The following is a 22,375-nucleotide window of genomic DNA, read 5'->3' as shown; positions in this document are numbered from 1 at the left end:
GCAACCTTACTGGGGACAAGCTGCAAAGGTTCTCGACGGAACTACCCTGCTGAGGAAATTGGAAATGAATCGTTTGTCAACAAGCGACATACTAGGGATGAAAATGGAAACAAGCCCTTCATCAATTGCTCTAGGAAACTTCCTGCTGAGGAGACAATTATCTGGAAAGATAGCTCTGCAGGGAACACATGCTTACTCCGCTGGGGACTTCTACTCATGCTGGGGAAAGACAAACTTCCTCGTGAGCAGATAACATATCAACTTTCATCAATCTATAAGGGATTTTAGGTCAGTCCACACAAGGAATGACAACCATATAATTGATAAAACACAAATGCTAGTGCCTGATATAGAGGGATACACGTCTCTAAAAGATCAAAGCAAGAACTGGAACAGAAGGGATCACCCACAGATCAACCATACAACCAATCATGGATTTTAAGACTCCGCAGGGGAAACAAGCATGTATGCATAAATAAACTATCCGGGAATGCGTTGGATGAACATCCACAAATTCTGCTAGGGGAAAGCAATCCAATAAAATTGATCAATCCATTGTCATCAAAGAGAACCTCTCGTACCAGACTCTAGGAAGCTGATGATGTATCATTCCTTCTACGCTCGTCGGGGAGACAACTTGAAAGTTGATGAAGAGGTTATCGGAATGCCAAAATATGAGCAGATGTCTTACCCTTTGGGGATCATACTATCCTTGGGAAAGCACTGAGGACACTCCTCTCATCCTTTCAGTCATTGTGAATGTTCATTTTGTTTAAAACAATTTATTTATGAAAACTTTATTTGTTTAAAACAATGATATTCGTCAATTAAAACATACAAACATTTGTTAAACAGAAACAAATAAGAGTGCAAAGAATTGGATAAAGGCTCAAATATATTTAATAGAATGGTCGTCCGCAAATGGCGAGACTCCATGGATCTTTACAAATTTGAAATTGGTGATATACATGGAAAAGGGCTACATTGAACATAATGACCATTTCTCTACCAACTCCGAATCCACTGTATTCGAAACTTCAGTTGATGATGACTGAGCAAGAATCTTAGGCAAACAACAGTTGTAGAACAAAGTCTTGTCTGGATGCAGTTACTTGCCAAATCCCTAATTTTTGCCTAGATTGCCCCAGGGTGAGGTACTCAATCTAGTGGGATATATATTCATTTTTCATGTCTCTAACTTTTGCCTGGATCGCCCTTTCGGGTTTTCAATCCACTGAGACGCTCATTTTTGCCTAAGCCGCCCTTTCGGATTTTCAACTTAGCGAGCTATTCTGTTTTTATTTTTAGGCGAAGTATTTCTTGACTACATCTGAATTCACAGGACGAGTGAAATCTTCCCCATCCATAGTTGTAATCATCAAAGCACCACCTGAAAAGGCTCTCTTAACAACGTATAGACCTTCATAGTTTGGAGTCCACTTGCCCCTGGAATCGGGCGCGAAAGACAAGACTTTCTTGAGTAAGAGGTCACCTTCTCGGAACACACGAGGCTTGACCTTCTTATAAAAGGCTTTCTCCATCCTTTGTTGATATAACTGACCATGGCACATGGCAGTTAATCTCTTCTCTTCAATCAAATTTAATTGGTCATAATGACTTCGAACCCATTCAGCCTCAGTCAACTTGGCTTCCATTAATACTCTCATTGATGGGATCTCGACCTCTACGGGAAGCACAACCTCCATGCCATATACAAGAGAGAAAGGGGTTACCCCTGTCGAAGTGCGGACGAATGTACGATAGCCATACAAAGCAAATGGCAACATCTCATGCCAATCTTTGTACGTGAGAACCATCTTTTGAATAATCTTCTTGATGTTTTTGTTAGCAACTTCAACAACCCCATTCATCTTGGGTCTATAGGGAGAATAATTATGATGTGCAATCTTGAACTTGCTACACAACTCTTTCATCATCTTATTGTTCAAGTTAGATCCATTATCAGTAATGATCTTGTCTGACACACCATATCGGCATATGAGTTGGTTCTTGATAAACTTCACAACCACCTGCCTAGTCACATTTGCATATGATGCCGCTTCAACCCACTTGGTGAAGTAATCAATGGCTACGAAAATAAAACGGTGACCGTTCGATGCCTTAGGTTCAATCATGCCAATCATGTCAATTCCCTACATGGAGAAATTCCATGGTGAGGAAATAACACTCAGAAGTGTTGGGGGAATATGAATCTTGTCCGCATAAATCTGACACTTGTGGCATTTCTTCACATACTTGCAGCAGTCAGACTCCATTGTCAGCCAATAGTAGCCTGCTCTCAACATCTTTTTAGCCATAGCATGTCCATCGGAATGAGTACCAAATGAACCTTCATGGACTTCAGTCATCAACAGGTCTGCTTCGTGTCTATGCACGCATCTGAGAAAAACCATGTCAAAATTCCTCTTGTAAAGCACATCCCCATTAAGGTAGAAACTGCCAGATAATCTCCTCAAAGTCTTCTTATCTTTGACAGATGCCCCAGGAGGGTAAGTCTGACTTTGGAGAAAACACTTGATATCATAATACCACGGCTTATCATCTTTCACTTCCTCAACTGCAAACACATGAGCTGGTCTATCCAAGCGCATCACAGTAATATTTGGAACTTCATTCCAATAATTGATAGCAATCATTGAAGCAAGCGTAGCGAGAGCATCCACCATCCGATTCTCATCTCGAGGAATATGATGAAAGTCAACTTTAGTAAAGAAAGTTGAAATCCTCCTCGCATAATCGGTATATGGGATGAGGCCAGGCTGATTCGTCTCCCATTCACCCTTAATCTGATTAACAACAAGGGCCGAATCGCCATAAACATCAAGATGTTTGATCCTAAGATCAATACATTCTTCCAAACCCATAATACAAGCCTCATACTCCGCCCTATTATTCATGCATTTGAAAGTTAGCCTTGCTGTAAAAGGAAAATGTATGCCTTGAGGAGTAATAATCACTGCCCCAATACCATTTCCATACTAATTGACAGCACCATCGAACAACATACCCCATCGAGAACCAGGCTCTAGCCCTTCATCGAGCGTAGGCTCATCACAATCTTTCATCTTCAAATACAGAATCTCCTCATCAGGGAAGTCGTATTGTACGGACTGATAATCTTCAATCGGTTGATGTGCCAGATGGTCAGCCAAGATACTACCTTTAATAGGTTTTTGAGCTCGATACTCAATATCATACTCAGATAACAACATCTGCCAACAAGCAATTCTCCCAGTTAAAGCAGGCTTCTCAAAGATATACTTGATCGGATCCATTTTGGATATCAACCAAGTTGTATGATTCAACATATACTGGCGTAAACGCTTAGCAGCCCAAGCCAAAACACAACATGTCTTCTCAAGCATTGAGTACCGAGACTCACAGTCAGTGAACTTCTTACTCAAGTAGTATATTGCATATTCTTTCTTTCCTAATTCATCTTGCTGACCAAGGACACAACCCATGGAATCATCAAGCACAGTCAAGTACATAATCAATGGTCTCTCTTCAATAGGCGGAGACAGAATCGAAGGCTCGTACAGATACTCTTTGATAATGTCAAAGGCTTTCTGGCAATCCTCGGTCCAATCATGGCGCTGATCTTTCTGGAGGAGCTTGAATATAGGCGCACATGTGGCAGTCATGTGGGATATAAATCTCGAAATGTAATTCAAGCGGCCAAGAAAACCTCGGACTTGCTTCTTAGTTTTGGGCGCAGGTATCTCTTGTATTGCTTTGACCTTGGCAGGATCAACCTCAATACCTCTCTCGCTGACAATAAAGCCCAATAACTTGCCAGAACGGACTCCCAATGTACACTTGTTCGGATTCAAGCGGGGTTTGTACTTCCTCAAACGCTGGAAAAGCTTCAACAAGTGTTTTACATGCTCAACTTCCGTTTTCGATTTTGCAATCATATCATCAACATACACCTCAATCTCCTTGTGCATCATATCATGAAACAAGGTAGTCATATCACGTCGATACATGGCTCCGGCGTTCTTCAAACCGAAGGGCATCACTCGATAACAGAATGTTCCCCAAGGTGTGATGAATGTTGTCTTCTCCATATCCTCGGGTGCCATTTTAATCTGATTATAACCGGAAAATCCGTCCATAAACGAAAAGACATTGAATTTAGCTGTATTATCTACCAACATATCAATGCGTGGTAGAGGAAAATCATGTTTTCGACTAACTTTATTCATGTCATGGTAATCCACACACATTCAGACTTTTCCATCTTTCTTAGGCACAGGCACAATATTGGCCACCCATTGAGGATATGTAGAAGTCACCAGAAACCCCGCATCAATTTGCTTCTAAACTTCTTCTTTAATCTTCACTTCCATATCAGGATGAGTTCTTTTGAGCTTCTGCTTCACAGGCACACACTCAGGCTTCAACGACAAGAAATGTTGCACGATATCAATATCTAGACCAGGCATGTCTTCATACGACTAGGCAAAGACGTCGACATATTCTCGTAGCAACTCAATCAACCGCTTCTTAATAGACCCTGCAAGGAGTTCCCCAATCTTCACTTCACGAACGCAATCTTCAGACCCCAAGTTGACTGTTTCCAAATTCTCAAGATGTGGCTGAATGATCTTCTCCTCGTGCTCAAGCAGACGGGTAATCTCATCGGGAATCTCTTCAACATCATCTTCTTCTGCCTTAAATACAGGGAACTCAAAGTTGGGAGATGGTGTTGGATCATTATGTTCAATGGGTTTGATTAACCTGCATAATGATTTTGAGTATAAAAGAGATTTCAGAATTCAAACAAGGCAAATCATTATGCAGATGGAAAGATTGATTTTATTCTCTTTTTTAGGGTTTTATGGTGATCACCAATTTCATGCAAAAAGCAAAAATGAAAAATAATTTGAAAAACAAACATTTAACATGCGATTATTGAATGAAGATCATTGTATTAATCAATTATGCCAACAATGTCTTCACTTCTCCTTTTGGCACGGAAGAAGGATTTTTAAACAAAATGAACACATTACGTTGACTTATGGATAATTGTTGTAACATCAATAACGACCCAATTATTGCAGATTCCTCCAGGTATGACAAAGTTGCCAAGGTCTTCCTCTTCATCTTCTTCAACGATAGCAACAACTTCATGATCTTCAACAGCGTGGATGAAACCTCCACTTTGAAACAACCCAAGATCATTAGAAAAACCAGAAGAGTACCCTATACCAGCCCGAGACTTATTATCTTCCAACTTGATCATTTTCCCCAAACCAGTAATTGCACCATGCTTAATGGCCAACTTCACATCATTATAGGAGACAAATGAAGAAAGTCCTTTCCTAGAAGGCTCGGAAATAGATAAGGCTTGGAATGGAGTCCCAACCTCATCCTCAACATCAATGTAGGAAAAGGATGATAAATGGCTGACCAAGAGAGCCTTCTCTCCCCCTATCACCACCAACTTTTTGTTCTTAACGAACTTCAACTTTTGGTGTAGGGTGGACGTCACGACACCTGCCTCGTGAATCCATGGTCTACCGAGCAAACAACTGTATGACAGATGTATATCCATGACCTGGAAAGTGATCTGGAAATCACTAGGTTCAATCCTGATCGGGAGGTCTAATTCACCGATCACAGTTTTACGTGATCCATCAAAAGCTTTCACTACCACTCCACTCTGCCTCATGGGAGGCCCCTGGTATGAAAGTTTGGCAAGAGTGGACTTTGGCAATACATTAAGTGATGACCCTGTGTCCACCAACACATTGGACAAGGCATCGTCTTTACAATTCATAGAGATATGTAAATCCAAGTTGTGGTGTTTTCCCTCCTCGGGAAGATCATCATCACAGAAGCTCAAATTGTTGCAGGCAGTTATATTTGCAACAATGTTGTCAAACTGCTCAATCGTGACATTGTGATCTACGTATGCCACGTCCAACACCCTTTGCAACGCTTCACGGTGTGGCTCTGAATTCATCAGCAAAGATAGGACAAATATCTTTGATGGAGTTTGAAGCAACTGCTCCACAACATTGTACTCAGTCCTCTTGATGAGCCTCAACATTTTATCACCATCCTCTTTCAACATGCCAGACTGGCCAATTAGGATAGGAGTTTTATTGGATTTGTCAACAACAGGGTCAACACCCTTCACAACAGGAACAAACTGGGTTGAAGAAGAAGTCCGCACAGGACCGGCGGGACTAACACCATCTTTCTTCACAACGTCTTCGTGGGATTTTGGCTGAGCTGAGAAAACACGACCACTACGGGTCACTCCACTAACGTCAGAAATGCTTACCACAGAGGTTGAGGGCAACGGAACCTCCTTGCCATCCTCCATCATAACAAAGTTATAACGGTACGGGACCTCTTTATTTGATACATACGGGACAGGGCCCACTGGCTTGATCACAAGAGTTGGCGACACTTTCTTCTTGCTGCCATCATACTTGATAACAACACGATTAGGAATTTTAAACACAGGAGTGATAACATCGACTTCATCCTTATTACGATTCTGAAGTATCTCAATCATCCATTGGTCTATCATCTCTTGGATGTCCTTCCTCACCTGACGATATCCTCTTTCATTGATAGTGCACACATGGCACCTATCATGATCATGCTCATAATGGTTGTGTTCACACAACAGCTTATACATCTCTACCAAGGATTGCCTTATGTCATTCACATAAAGGACTTTATATTTGCCAGGGCACCCTTGAACCATATTGACAGTTGCCTTCCCATCCTTAGGCAATGGGTTCTTCTTCACATTAGGGCCTACGTCCTCAAAGAACAGTATCCCACTTTTGACAAGGTCTTGCACCTTGGTCTTCAAAGGAAAACAGTTCTCCATGTCATGTTCAGGAGCACCAGAATGATACACACAATGAAGTTTGGGCTTGTACCACCATTGAGGATTGGCTGGCACAGCAGGAGGATCACGAGGAGTTATCAACTTCCTATCGATTAAGGAAGGATATAATTCAGCATAGGTCATAGGAATCGGATCAAAAGCCACCCTCTTCCTCTCATAATTACTGGTGTTGTTATTGTTATTGCGAGGCTGGTAAGCCTATTGTTGTTGACGAGATTGTTGTTGTGGTTGTTGAGCTTCTCTGAAAGCAGGTGCTATATGAGCCACCTGGTGTTGATTAACAGTTGGTCAGACCTCTTTCCTCCTCACAGAGGATCTTCTTTTGACATGGGAAGAAACAACATGAGTCTCCCCTTCCTTCTTCCTAGAAAATCCTCCATATTTCTTTGCCGAATTGTCATCACGGGATAACCGTCCTTCGCGGACTCCTTCTTCTAGCCTCATCCCCATATTTACCATTTCGGTAAAGTCCGAGGGAGCACTGGCAATCATGCGCTCATAGTAGAAAGAGCTCAAAGTCTTCAGGAAGATCTTTGTCATCTCCTTTTCCTCTAAGGGTGGCATTATCTGAGCTGCCAATTCTCGCCACCTCTGGGCATATTCCTTGAAGGTCTCCTTATCCTTCTGGGATATTGCCCTCAGCTGATCTCCTTCTGGAGCCATGTCCACAGTATACTTATACTATTTCACAAACGCCTCTCCCAGATCATTGAAAGTGCGGATGCTTGCACTCTCCAGCCCCATATACCAACGGAGTGCAGCACCTGTCAGGCTATCCTGAAAATGGTGAACCAGCAATTGATCATTGTCTATTTGGGTTGACATCTTGTGAGCATACATCACAAGATGGCTGAGTGGACATGTGTTTCCCTTGTACTTGTCAAATTCAGGCACTTTGAGTTTAACTAGGATTTTTACGTTGGGTACCAAGCACAATTCAGCAGCACTCTTTCCAAAAAGGTCCTTACCTCTCAAAGTCTTCAGTTCCTTGCGCAACTCAAGGAACTGATCTTTCATCTCATCCATTTTCTCATATACGTCCAGACCCTCAGATGGCTCGGAATGATAAATGGTGTCTTCTACACGAGGTAAGGTATGCACTACAGGTGGCGCTACAGACAGGACCGGGCTAGATGCCAGCATAGAAGCAAGGGTGGGAGCGAAACCCTCTGGTACAAAGTTGGATGGAATTCCCCAAGGGAATCCAGCAGGCATACTAGGAGCAAAGTGGGCGGTGGCAGCAGACACTGTTGAGGTTACCACTTCGGAGACGACAGTCCTCGCGGGAGGAGTTGCAGGAGTTGGTGAAGCTTGACTGTACGCAACAAGAACTGACTCCATCATGGCAGTCAGTTTAGCAATCTCTTCCTTCAGGTCTCTGTTCTCTTGTTCGAGGTGTTCCATGATCTTCAGATGATTTGCTCGGGTGTTATACCGATGTGTTAGCTTGTCTTCAAAATAAATGAAGAGCAAAGAGTTAGACCACTGTATCAGAGCTTGGAACCAAAACCTGCTTATGCATATGATGCATGCAATGCTTGTGCATATGATTTATTTTTTTATCAGAGGAACCTTATAGAGATCTTTTTGCAAATATTTGAAAATATTGAACTTTTTAAGACATATATGGAATACTCATAACAATATAATATTTGGAAACCTTTTACACCAAAGAAGTAGTACAGTCTTGGTAACCAAATACAATACAAGAGAAAAGGAGAATAAACATCATATAGAGCCCTAGAAGCAATCGTCCAAAGCCTTCAAGATCGGAAGATAAGTCGCACGAAGCCTCTTCACCTCTCTCTCATAAGATGCTTCCATATCGGCCTTCTCTTTGGCGAGCTAATCATACTTCCTCTTCTAAAACCTAGACGAGTGAGGAAGGAGAGAAGTAACCACATCATCAGGCTCATCAATAACCTGATGCTCTAGAAACTCTATCATTGTATCCTTATCCTTGAGCTGCTGAAGAAGTTCCTCACGCTCACGAACCCATGCACGCGACCGGTCTTCGTCTCTCAACTCCTCTACTCCTTGATTAGGGAGGGTTAAAGGCCCAACCATAACCATAGGGATAGGTCTCGGATACTCGTACGACATGTGGTACTCGAGAGCTCTCTTCCTCACCCAAGAGGTGTAAGGTTCCAAAGCAACACAATTTTTCGGACCAAGCTCATTCCTCCCTTTCCTATGAACCTTGCGCCATGCGCGGACCATCCTATCCTTCAATTTTTGGGGATCTTTACCCTCTTGAAAGAATAAGCCTTCCAACGAAATATTGTTAGGTTTATCCTTTAAGGGGATCCCAAACTAACGGCAAGCCAAAATAAGGTTGTAGTTAATTCCACCACATGTACCAAGAAGAGGTACATTGGAGAACTCACCACAAGAGTCAATAATCTGAATGCCATCATAAACACGATTATACCAAGAGATATCATCATTAGTGAGAGACATAAGTCTCGTGGACCACCGTAGACATCCCTTGTTCTCCTTGAAGGCAAATGTCTGAGGCAAGTGCGAAATAAACCACTGGTACAACAGAGGTAGACATCACACGATGGAACCACCACCCTTTGCATTCCTCATATGCAAAGAGAAATAAGTGTCACCCAACAGAGTCGGAACGGGATTAAGAGAAGAGAAAATCCTAATAGCGTTCACATCCACGAAGTTGTCGATATTGGGAAATAACACTAGCCCATAGATGAGGAGTACAAATATGGCTTCAAAAGCTTCCTTACTCATGGCCTTCCCAAACAAAGTAGCTTTGGCAATCAGAAGATCAGACGGGAGACCTTGAATTCCACCTTTGGTAGTCATATTGGTAACAATATCAGATACATCCATATGAAGCATGTCAGCAATATCCTGAGAAGACGGAATATTATCCCAACCACTGAACGGTAACTGGTCCAAAATAGGTATACCCACATGATAAGCATACTCCTCAAGTGTAGGCAAAAGTTGGAAATCCGGAAAAGTGAAGCACCGATACAGAGGATCGTAGAACTGCACCAACACACTCATCAGACCCTCATCCACCTTGGTATAAAGAATAGACAGAAGCTTCCCATGGCGAGCTTTGAACTCCAAAGGCTCTAATACATAAGATGCCAAACTTCTTAACTCTTTCAAGTCGGGTTGTCTGAAACTGTACTTCTTCGTATTCCTTCTTTGCTTATCCATGTCTGAAAATTTGCAAATAGACCTCTTAAGTTCCTTGAAAAATCTTTATTGTTGATGATATGAATGCAGATGAATGCATGAATGCATGGATGCAACATACTCACTCGAGGATCAAGCAAGTCACACCACACAAAGGTCACAGGATGGCTCAAGTCATCATCGATTTCAATCATCCATTTTGGTGGATTATGGTTTACACCTTATCAACTCCCAAGTTCCATTGATATTGAGGATATACGAGAACGGATCAACCGCGAATCACGGGTTTGTTGTAAGTCACGAGCATGGAGTCTCGGTTAAGAACCACCCAACGGGAGTGTATTATGGTTAAACCTGACAATCATGTTCTAAAAGGTCCCCATAGTCATCATCCCATCTTTCGGATATTATCGGATAAAACGACTACTCGTCTTCCAAAAATATTCTCAAGAGAGACTCTTATGAGTGTAGTATCACGTAACAATCGCCTCAAGTCTTACACTTGAACGACCTTCGCACTACGTCCTAAAATAGGCCAAGATGGGCTAGGTATATAAGGTCATTGGCTTCTAGGGTTCCTATTGGAAAGAGTAATGCCTAACCACGACTACTCGTGTGACATTATTGATCCCAACAAGACCTCCACCAAGTGAATGGGCTTGCAAGTTAACTTGTTAAGGAATAACTCCATACAAGTCAACAAGACTATGCCATTCTCCTATCATAAGTGCACTGGAGTTCGGGTATAGAACTCATCTCACAAGAAACCACCAAGCATACAAGAAATTAATATATCAAACAATTCATACATTACAAACAATACATTCATCCCAAATTTTCACAAAAAATATGCCACAAATAAATACAAACATACAACACATAAAAGCAAAAAGTAGGCTACACCCACTAGGAAACGAGCTGTGTCCCCAGCAGAGTCGCCACTTTTCTGTAGCGGGGTTTTCGTTACCTTTAGGTTTATTGATTAAATCAAAAGTCAACATACAATTCGAGTCGCCACCGCACTTTTATTTGTCCAAAGGAAAGGCTAAAAAGAGAACAAAAGTCAAGGTAAGAAGTTTTTCAAATCAAAAACTAATAAAAATTTCAGAGATCTACGTAAGGGGGTTGGTTATGAAATGGGAAGGTTTTACGCACCCAAAACATCCTTAGTACTCTAAGGGAACCCTTTTTGCAAATATGTGTTGTAGGTTGGTATTTGTGAAAAGATTTTTACAAAAAAAGATTGGAGGGATGAGAAGAGAATAGATTATATTTACAAGTTTTGTTGTTTGAATGGATGAACCCATTGCCTACGCACCATCACAAAGGAGGATCAAAACCTCGTAGTTCGGTGTAAAAATCTCAAAGATTGGTGAATTGATTTGATCAAAAGCCTTAAGGTCTTTTGTTATCAAAGGGAGAAAACTCAACCTAAACCAACAATCCACCATGTGAGGAAGGCTTCAACATACTAGTGAGGGGTTAACCCTATAATAAACATGGAAGACTCATAATCCAATCATTAAGGATGAGGTGAGATTTACATCAACCACTATGATAACTCAAACCTATGACTAATGTTTATGAAATTTTTTAACAAGTGGCCTTTGGAACCACAAAACAACTTGAAATGAGTTATATTTACAAGTTAATTTATTTACAAAAATGAAGTCAAAGTGGGATTAAAGTTTATTCACAATGAGTATTTATGAAAAGAGTTTGAAAACTCAAAGGCTTAAGGCCTAGGTTTCTAATTTGAAACAAAGTCAAAGTTTGAAGAAAAAGATTTTTCGCTTGGTTAGAATGGGGAGAAGAAGAGAAGGGCTATTCCTAAAGCATACAAAGATAAGAGGGCAGAGATAAACCCTTGGAGTTCCTTTTCTTGAAGTCATAGAGATGACTCAAGATGCTCCTTTCATTTGCACTTAGCACACAAACAAGCAATCAAATAATTTGAATTCAAGCTCCTAGGATCTCCATTTGGCTTGGCTCCTAACTTGGCTACTTGTGACAATGGTCCTCTTTTCACAATCTCAAGGTGGGATCCCTATCACACAAAAGCAAACATCAAAAAGTTCACAACACAATAAGGGGAATGGACAAAGAATAAGTTTGGAGGAGAAGTCCTTTGAGATCAACTTTGAATTTTAGCATTCTAAAGGCATGAGGCATAGTTGCTCTTCAACAAGTTTTGCATTCTAAAGGCATGAGGCCTAGTTGCTCTTGAACTCCTTTAAGCATAGGTAAGTCCTAATTCTAAGTCTTTTCTCCTTTTGCATTTGGTTCACATAAAACAAACACAAAGCAACCACAAAGCAAACACAAGATAACAATATATTTACACACAATAATGGGCTCAAATGAGCAAAAGAAGAATGACATAAACATAAAATATGTGCTCAAGTGAGCAAAGTGAAAATCAATATGAATAATGAGTAAGAAATAAATGACATTAAAAGTAAATGACAAGAAATTAAATGCTCAAATTAAAGTTAGTAGTTAGTAAAGTTATGTTAGCTTGTCATAAGACAATGTAGCGTTATGTTAAGCAATCGTAAGTGGACTAATGTTGTAGTCACACCTATCTGAGGCCGGTCATAAAAATATAGGCAAAGAACACAAGTTAGAGATCATGACTAATAAACCAAACTCCATAAACTTGCCATGCCAAACAAAAGGGGAAGGACCTTGTATTGACTTTAGGTTATTTGCTTGACCAAGAAGCAACCTATCTTAGACACAAAACAACTCACTTGATCATGGATCAAGTTGAGTTTGGTTTGGATCAAAGAAGGTTAAACTTCTCATTTGTCAAGACCAACCATAAGACTTTAACTCATTGGCCATTGATGGAAAGAAAGGGATGAAGATGAAAGGGAGGGAAAAAAGAAGACCACAACCAAATTCAATTGATCAAAAGTGAATCAAATCATCATCAATCAACACCAAACATAAGAGAAATCAAAATAACAAGTCAAAGAGTTAATGCTATTTTTTTGGTATTTTTGGAATTAAAATAAAATGCAAATAAAAAATAAACAAATAAGGTCAAACCTCAAATTCAATTCAAATTAACTTCAAAAACTCCAATTAAATTCTCATAGGTTCAACATAGTCAAACAAGCTTTGACTAATTTTCTCATCAATTTTTGAAATCAGAAAGCAATTAAAAAACAATTAAAAACAATTAAAAATAGCACAATATGAATTAAAATCTCAAATAAATCTCAAATCAAATAAGAAATTGATGAGACTATTTTTCATTGACTTATCATGATCCATAGATGCTAGGAAAATATTTTTGGATTTTTCATAAGTCAGAAAGTATTTTAAAATGAATTAAAACTATTTAAAAATCAAATAATCCATGAAAAATATCAAATGGAGTCACAAAAATAATTAAAAATAAAAATATGAAACTAGATTTTTCAAAAATTCTTTTGGAGTTGGTCTCATATTTTTATGACTTCAAAAGAAATTTTAATGAATTTTTGAAAATCAAATGAATTAACTGAAAATAAAAGAAAATAGAATAAATGGAAAAAACCACAGGCACGTGATGGAGCTCATTAATTGACGTGACATCAAGGGACGGTATGGATCTGAGGGAACATGCTACATCCAAGTCAAACGCGCCACATAAGGTATTAAATGAAGTAAACATAATGGATGCACACGATTAGATCCTGAATACAAGATCCAAAGGCCATGAAGGTGCACACATGGTGATGGTGGTGGAAACCACCATCTTCTCCGGCGAGACAACCACTTCCGGCCACCAGTTGCAGAGAAAAAAGTTTTAATGAAAATGGGTAACAAGGACATGGAAATGAAGCTCGTGTGATGGAGATCATCACTATACCATTGGATCTTCCCCACTCTTCCTATATTGAGAGAAACGTGAAGAAGAAGATCATGGTGTTCCAACTGTAAGCTCATGAAATGGTGAATTGAAAGCACCAATGGCTTGCCTCAAGTGTGAGGACTTCAGAAAACCGCACAAACACAAGAATGCTACATTGAATTGAGAGTTCTAGATCCAAAAAGTTTGAATGTATACCTCTAAATTGAAGCACTTCTGGCCACGAATCCTTCAATATCCTTTCTACTCTTTGGTCTATGGATGTAGGGGAAATGAGAGGCTAAGGAATTAGGCTTTGAAGCCCAGCTAAGGATGCTGAATTTCAAGCTCGAAAGTAAGAACAAAATTTGAACAATTCCTTTGGTATGGCTATGGTTTCAATGCTGCAACAATTCAAATCTCCAAAAGGTTACCAAATGAATGAGAGGGAACCTCTATTTATAGCTGAAGGTATCGGATCACACGCTTCTTTCATGTGCATGGTAAATTGAAAATGCATTGCATGGGCCTGTACAGGCGTTGTGAAGGCCCAATGTTGGCTGCAAAAGCTAGCTAAGATCATGTAGAGAGCAATTGGACGTGTACATGAAATGGAAACAACTTGCATACCAAGTTATAACATGAAATATCCAAAATGCACATACATGGAAAGGATTTCGAAACTCACAAATGGTAAGTCCAAATGAGAATTATGAGTAATGGTTGGAAATCCCTTGAAATAAGGAACAAAAGTCATGTTGGGCAAAAAATCATTTGGCATGTGCAAATTAATGAAAACTGGCCTGGAAAATCCAAGTACAAAACATATTCGAAACACTTTGAAATATTTCACCAAAAGCAAGCTTAGTCAAACCCCTCGTTTTTTATGATGCAAGCTTCAAATGAAAAACCATCCAACATAAAGGTTGTATAACTTTTCAAGATGATAAATTTAGACTCAAATTTTGAATCATTTGGATTTTCTATGAGAAAGTTATGGGCATTTGAAGTTGGGTATTTTTTCAAATTCAATGAATTAGGTCCAAAATGACCTATAATGTTTTGTATTATCATATGTATTCCTTTTAGGATTATGAAATTTTGTTCAACATAAAATTTTAAGTAGGCATCTCAAGCTTTCCAATGCATTTTGTATCACCTTAAAATCATACAAAGTAAGGAAGTTATGTCCTTGGTAAGTTGTCCCAAAATTAGGGTTTCAGTCAAAATGACCTATAATGTTTTGAAATTAATGATGACCTTCCAAGTTTCAAATGGATTTTTGATGAACATGAAAGTTATTCATATGGTTATTAATAACATTTTTTCTCTTGGAGTAATATTCATTTGACAAACACATCAAAAGCTATATCTTATTGGTGCTCACCTTAGTCAGATGACTTGACTGGTCAACTTTTCAAGGCTAAACTTCCAATCTTGATGAATGAATGATTGAGGGGCCTCAAATAGGCTAATATATGCATAAAATGATTAATGAAAGAACTTCCTTTGATTAAATTTGATTAGAGGTTGAGATTGCTTCATGGACAAGGCATAGTGAAAACACAGTTGAATTAGGGTTTCCTTGGGAAGCAATCCTCTGGCCCATTGGGTTATCTTGATCAAATTGGCAAATTGAGATACTTGGGATACATATATGATGATTAAGAGTTTTATGGACCATTTTCATGCTTTTTCTCATCTTCATCTTGCCATTTCATTGGGCTTAGGAGCCTCCTAGGAGCATTGGAGCACATGATCACTTGAGCTTCAAAACAAAAAGAGTTAGTGACATATTTTTGTGCTTTTGGTTAGTAATAAAATAAGAAAAGCAATAATATACAATACAAGCATGCTTGGTGGTCTCAAAACACCCACACAAGTTCCAACCCTAGGGTTAAGGAGCCAAACATGTTGTGATCCTTAAGGCAATCCACTTGTGTAATAACATGATGCCATGAGGGATCTTAGGGTCAAAATTAGGATCTTACAAACTCCAAATGGGACATAGGGTGCCTGAGCATGGACATACTGAGACGCAAAAGTAGTAGAAGATGATGCCCTAGGATAAGCTAGTGGCATTCCAGGATGGTATCCTTGATTCGGGTACTGCATAGCAGGTTGAACCACAGGTGGAGGAACTTGCACATAAATCGGAGGACCCTTGTATTCGAACTCCTTCTCAATAAGCACCTTAGTAGTCAGGGGTGTAAAGCACAACAAATTTCGATCGTTGAGTTCTTGAACTTTGGTCTTGAGAACATGACAAACTTCTATAGAGTGCCCTACATATCTAGCATGGTATCCACACGTGGCATGAGGGTCGTGCTTACAGCGGTAGGGAAACTTAGCAAGCTCGATTTGTTTAGGCACAATTTCCCCGACATTAACCAATATGGGTAGAATATGTGCATAACTCACAGGAATCGGATCATAGCAAGGACGTCTCCTTTCTTGATCATTATTCTCCTGACTTATTTGCTTCTTCTTCAACTTCTGATCGCTTTGAGTAGGCCTCTGATGTGGTAGTAAACACTTCTCTTGAGGAAGAAATGGAAGAATGCTTGCAGCCACCTTCTGTTTGTTATCTTTCTTCATACAATCCTAAACTTGCTCATCAATCACAACCCGATTTGGGAAGTTCGTTGTCATGCTATCCAAGAATAGCCCCAAAACCATGTCAGCTCTGTCAATTCTCTTAGTCTCTTCCATGATCCTTGGATGACCGGTGTCGGTGAATAATTATCTTTCTGACGGAGGAATGGATATGGTAAGTTTTCGAGTTAACATGCATGAAATACGAACGAATGAATGCATATATTGGGGATGAAATGCAAATAATTATGCGGCACCCATAGATTCAAAGCATTGATAATAAAATAAAACTTTAGCATATGTACATCAATGCAATAACAATAGGTTAACAACACCAATAACCTGGATAATCTGTGTATACTACTAGATGCAAGATCAAAGGTTCGACGTCCATGAGAATAAAGGTATGTAGAGGCTATGGTTTCCTGCAGAAAAATCCCATATCCCCCTCAAAGGTAGGTTCTAGTCTTCAAAGGGTAATCCTAAAAAGGTCCCTAGAGTCAATGACCCATTTCGAGATACCATTGCCTTAGACGAATGACTCGTCGAACAATTATGCTCTCAAAAGGATCTACTCTAAGTGTGACATCTTATTTCAACCATAATCGCGGAATAACATCACAGAGGTCAAACACGACTCTAGTCACGCTGCTATCCTGTGTATTTACTCAAGCTCCGGTATGGAGCTTCTCTCTTATGTAATCTATCCCAACCCAACAGGGGGTATAATAGATAATATCCATAATATATATAAAAAATGAATATAATGATAAATGAGTAAAACGCACAGATAAACACCCTAAGAAAACTAAAAAAGCAATCAAAACTAGGCTCGACTCCTTTTAGTGACTAGGAAATGCTCCAATAAGCAAATTCCCCAGCAGAGTCGCCAGCTGAAGCTAGCGGAAATATACCCGAACATATCGCACTCTCGAACATATAATAGAGTCACCATCAAACTTTATTTATTCCCAAAGTAAAGGGAAAACATCGATAAAACCCGGGGGGAAGAGATATGCTGGGTAAGGAAGTCGGTTATACAAGGGGAAGGTATTAGCACCCCAAACATCCTTGGTACTCCATGGGAACCGTTTTGATTGTTCTCGCTTGAATGGGTGTTATGTCTAAAGATTGCTCGAAAAATAAAGGGAGAAGGAAAAGAAATAGATAAAGTGCTCGGTGAGGATTGGGGCCATCATGCCTACGTATCCTCATGGTGCAATGAGGAATTCAAAGATCCGTAGTTCAAAGAACTAGTGGTGGGAAATGAAAAGAATTGTGATAACAATATGGTATGAACCAAAGGATGATGTTGTTTGAACTCCAACAAGGGGTAAAAACATGAACCCAAGAGTAAACATGAAGAAATAAGTGTCTAGGGATGGTCCAAACAGCTCTTGGTTCACAAAGTGGCGCAAGAAGGAGCACAAAGAAGTGGTGTATTTGGATCAAAGATAACTGGTATATCACATGGAGTGAATGAAGGTATAATACGAATGTATCATGGAAATGAATGGAATGAAGTGACCAAAGTCACATAATTGAAGATTTGGGTAACAAGTGATTGAAGAAGTATAATTTGAAACCAAAAGGTGAAGGTATATTGGAATCCATAGGAGAAATTAAATTAGTACCATAGAGGGAATTAAATGTCTGGGTACGAGCCAAACAACTTTAGGGACAAATGCGGACTTTTTGCTAGGCGTCCTAAAAGGGTGTATATGGAATTCCAAAGAAAGTGTGTTTAGATGTCAAAGGAATAATATGTCACTGGACGAACGATTTATGATCAGAGGTAGATAATGGATTGTGAAAGATATGAGTGATGCCCTAAGGCGAAGGAGGAATAATTAGAAGTATGCTCGCCAAGGATTCGTATCCTCGTGCCTACATATTCTCATCGTGCAATGAGAAAGTCAGAGCAATCGTAGTTCGTAGAACCACGAGAACAAAGAGAGAGATAAGGGTGATAAAAAGTATAACTGGTACCAACAGAATGGTATCAAGGGAACCTACAAATGGATGGAACTTGGAATCAAAGAGTAAACAAGAATCTTAGCCTAAAGGTATGAATTAAATGCCTGGGTACCGTCCAAACAACTCTTGATTCACAAGACGCATTGCCGCTATATCGTCCTAAAAGGGTATAAACGGGGCCCAAGAGAAAGTATTATTATGTACAAGGAACAATATATCACTGGATGGGGAACAAATAGTTCGAGATCAAAGAAGCATAGTATCTTGGATCCAAGAAGGAGATAGACTATGAATCGAAGAGCAAGATAGGCATTTACCGATACGTGGGCTAGCAACGTTGTCGCTATATGGTAAAGCCAAAAACGAAGACCGCATTAAATATTTAGGGGTATGACCCAAACAACTCTCGTTTGATGAGGTGGGTTGCCGCTAAATCGTCCTAAAAGGATGTACAAGGAGTCCAAGGAGAAGTATGGTTGATCTCAAAAAGATGGTATTAATTGAAAGAATGGAGAATAATTGATTGATAAATAGGGTAACTCTCGAAGAAATTGGGTTCTTCTGCCTACGTATCCTTATAGTGCAATAAGGAAATTAGAGCTTTCATAGTTCATCCCATTAGGGCTGAAAGCAAGGCGATTAAGGAGGCAAGAAAAGATTGAAATAATTGACTGAGGGAATGGAATATACTTTATAGTTATTTGATAAGAATCACATTAAAGTCTATGATTAAAGGTGGATACGATAAGCAACGAGCCAAACGTCTCGCACCCAAAGATATCCAGAATGAATGTAGGAAAGCTCCAGTCTCGTTCCTTCTTTACCACTTAAGGCTCATGGCATATGATCCTCATCCTAACTTTCAAGTTGGTGGAGAAGAGAATTTGTTGTTGTTTCTTGTAATGATGAGGAGAGAAAGACTTGACAGTTGAATGACGAGGATCACACTAAAGTCTATGAATAAGGGAAAACACTTTGAATAGCTAGGGCATATGCCCTGTACGCAAAGTCTCTCTAGACAAGGATATGAGAAGCTTCGTCTCATCATTCCCTATTACTTAAGACTTGTGGCGTATGATACTTCTTATCACTGACAAGTTGTTGGCGAAGGATCTTCATTGTTGATCCTTGTGTTAATGTTAATTTTGTATGAAGACTTGGTAGTTTAATCAATTTGTATTGTACTAAAGTCTATGAATGAGGGCGAACGCTTTGAATAGTTTGGGATTACAACCCGTACGCAAAGTCGCTCAAGACAAGGATAGGAGAAACTCCGTCTCATCATTCCTTATTACTTAAGGCTTGTTTCTTACAATTTGAATCGCATTTACCAAGTGTTAACCTTTGATTTGTCTTGTATAATCCACTGCTTGATGTGACTGAGGATGCCTTGATTGAAGATCTGACTTGAGGCTTCAAGCTCCACAGCTTAGAGAAAAAGTCTTATTAAGTGACCAAGGGTCTTTTGGTCACACAATTTAGACTGCGGGATTATACAATATCAAAGGATTTAATTGATTAAAATTACTTTTGATCAATTTGAATTGTGGGTTAAGATTTAGTTTGAAAACTAGGTTAGAACCTAATCTAATGGTTAGAATTAATCAAACTAATCTAAGGGATCATGTTATAGTTATTCATGGTTTGGTTAAAAAGTAATGTCAAAAATCCCTAAGGGAACATCCAATTATGTGGTTAAAATAACAAAATAACCCCTAAGGGGTAAAATGGTCAACTCACAAAAATATTGACATTGAATTAAATTTATTTCTAATTAAAGTCTAATTAGAACCTACAAATTGATTAAATCCTAAAATTTATTTTAACCTAATGTTCAAGAATTAACTAAAATCTAATTATTTTCTAATTTCTAATCTAATTAAAACTATATCAAAAACCAATTAAAAAATTACACAAAAATATAATAAAGTCCTAAATTATAATTAAGATCTAAAGCCTAATTAAAATGCTAAAAAAACAATTACCAAAAATGTCAACACAAAATAAATTGGAATTAAATGTAATTAAAATGATAATTAGAAAGTTGGGCCAAGGGGGTGCATGCCCTGAATATAAAGTGCAAAATTCAGAAATATGGGCTATGGGCCCCACAGAATAAGCCCAAATACCAAGAAGTGTAGTTGGATTCAGCAAGTATGTTGCTAAGCAAAACAGGAGTGTGGAAAGCAAACTATTGGGATTAATGGTTAAGCCCAATAGAAATTGCAAAGGGAAGTGCAAAGATTCAGCAAACTCATTTTGTCTTCTCTACACATCAACTTACAATTTTCATGTAAAAAAGAAACCACCACCGGAGCTCTGACACCACCGCGCCGGAGGAGGCGGAGTTGGCCAGAATCAAGATAAGGCACCATTTTCTTACTCCTCTCAACCTCTTCTATCCTAATCTCTCATCTATTCTAACTAGAAATTAATAAATTCTGAAAATTGAGCCATTAAAGTCAAGAATCCTAAGCACAAAATTTGAAATTAAATGGAGACGGAGAAGAATCAAACCAACAAATCTTGGGGTTTTGATTCTCCACTACATAAGCTACATTATGGTATCAAATATTCAGCAAACAAGCAAAGATGAAAATTCACCGACCTGTAAGATGGAGGATTGTCTTGGAACTTGTTGAAATTTGAAGGTGATGAAGATGAAGAAGAAGTGAAAACCAGAGGTATGCTACTTGGACTCTTTAATCTTCTACTTCTACTATGAACTCCTCCTCTTCAAGAATCAACTTTAAATAGTTCTGAATTGAATTGTTGTTGTTGATGTTGATTATATGAATGTAGGGAGGATTGTTGAAGGCAAGAAGTTTAGCTCAATTGATAACAAACTTCAATGTGAAGCTTGTTCCAATGGTGGTTTGAGATTTGGTGTAGGGAGAGGAATTGGAGAAGATGAAGTAAGAGGAGAAAAATTGATATTGCAATGAGTAATTAGAGAGAATTCTGATTTTGCTCATTGTCCTCGATTTGATGAGAGTGATGAGTTTATATAGATTATAGGTTTGGATCAAATGGATGTTAGGAGTTAGTTTTGATGTAGCTTGGAATTAGTTAAATGAGGCTTGGAGTTAGTTAAAATGGTTTGGAATTAGTTTGAAGAGGTTTGGAGTTAGTTTGAATTGGTTTGAAGTTAGCTTGGGAAGTTTGGTGAATTGAAGTGTTAAGAGCTTGGTTCAATGCATGGATGATATGGTTGGTTGCTGCATAATTATGTAAAGATTTCAATGTGTATTGATGCAAGCATTGGTATTGGTTTGGAGTGCATTGGATACTGCATTACTGCTAAAAAATGCAGTATTTTTGCTACTGCCAGCAGGTGTAATCGATTACCCTAGACATGGTAATCGATTACCATCAAAAAATGGGTTTTTTAGGCTACTGGAAGCAGTTTAATCAATTACCCAAACATGGTAATTGATTACCATCATGAAAAAATGATTTTTTGGGCTACTCGGAGCAGAGTAATCGATTACCCAAGCATGGTAATTGTTAGATACCCAAAAGTGCTTATTTGAGCTATCAAATATGGGCATATTTCACTCCATTTCCTTGCTAAAGTGTTCGAAACCACCTTTGTTTTAGATGAATTGCAATACAATGATAAACGATCTTGGTACCTTTGATTTGTGTGTTATTGTGCAGGAATTAGGCATGAAATAATAGAAAATGAAGGCACAAGAAAGTTGGCAAAGGGACCAAAAAAAGGATGCATTCATCAGCTTGCTCGCTAGGCGAGGGCTGTGGCGAAGAGCTCGCTAGGCGAGCATCCAACGAGCACCCAACGAACAGCTCCAGTATTTTACAGTAGCAAACATCAACAAACTCGCTAGGCGAGCAGCCATCGAAGGTGGTAGCGAATACGTCCAGACTTGGTC

This window comes from Lathyrus oleraceus, chromosome 6 (assembly GCF_024323335.1).
Source record: "Lathyrus oleraceus cultivar Zhongwan6 chromosome 6, CAAS_Psat_ZW6_1.0, whole genome shotgun sequence".
NCBI lineage: Eukaryota > Viridiplantae > Streptophyta > Magnoliopsida > Fabales > Fabaceae > Lathyrus > Lathyrus oleraceus.
Note: the sequence above shows the minus strand (reverse complement) of the source record.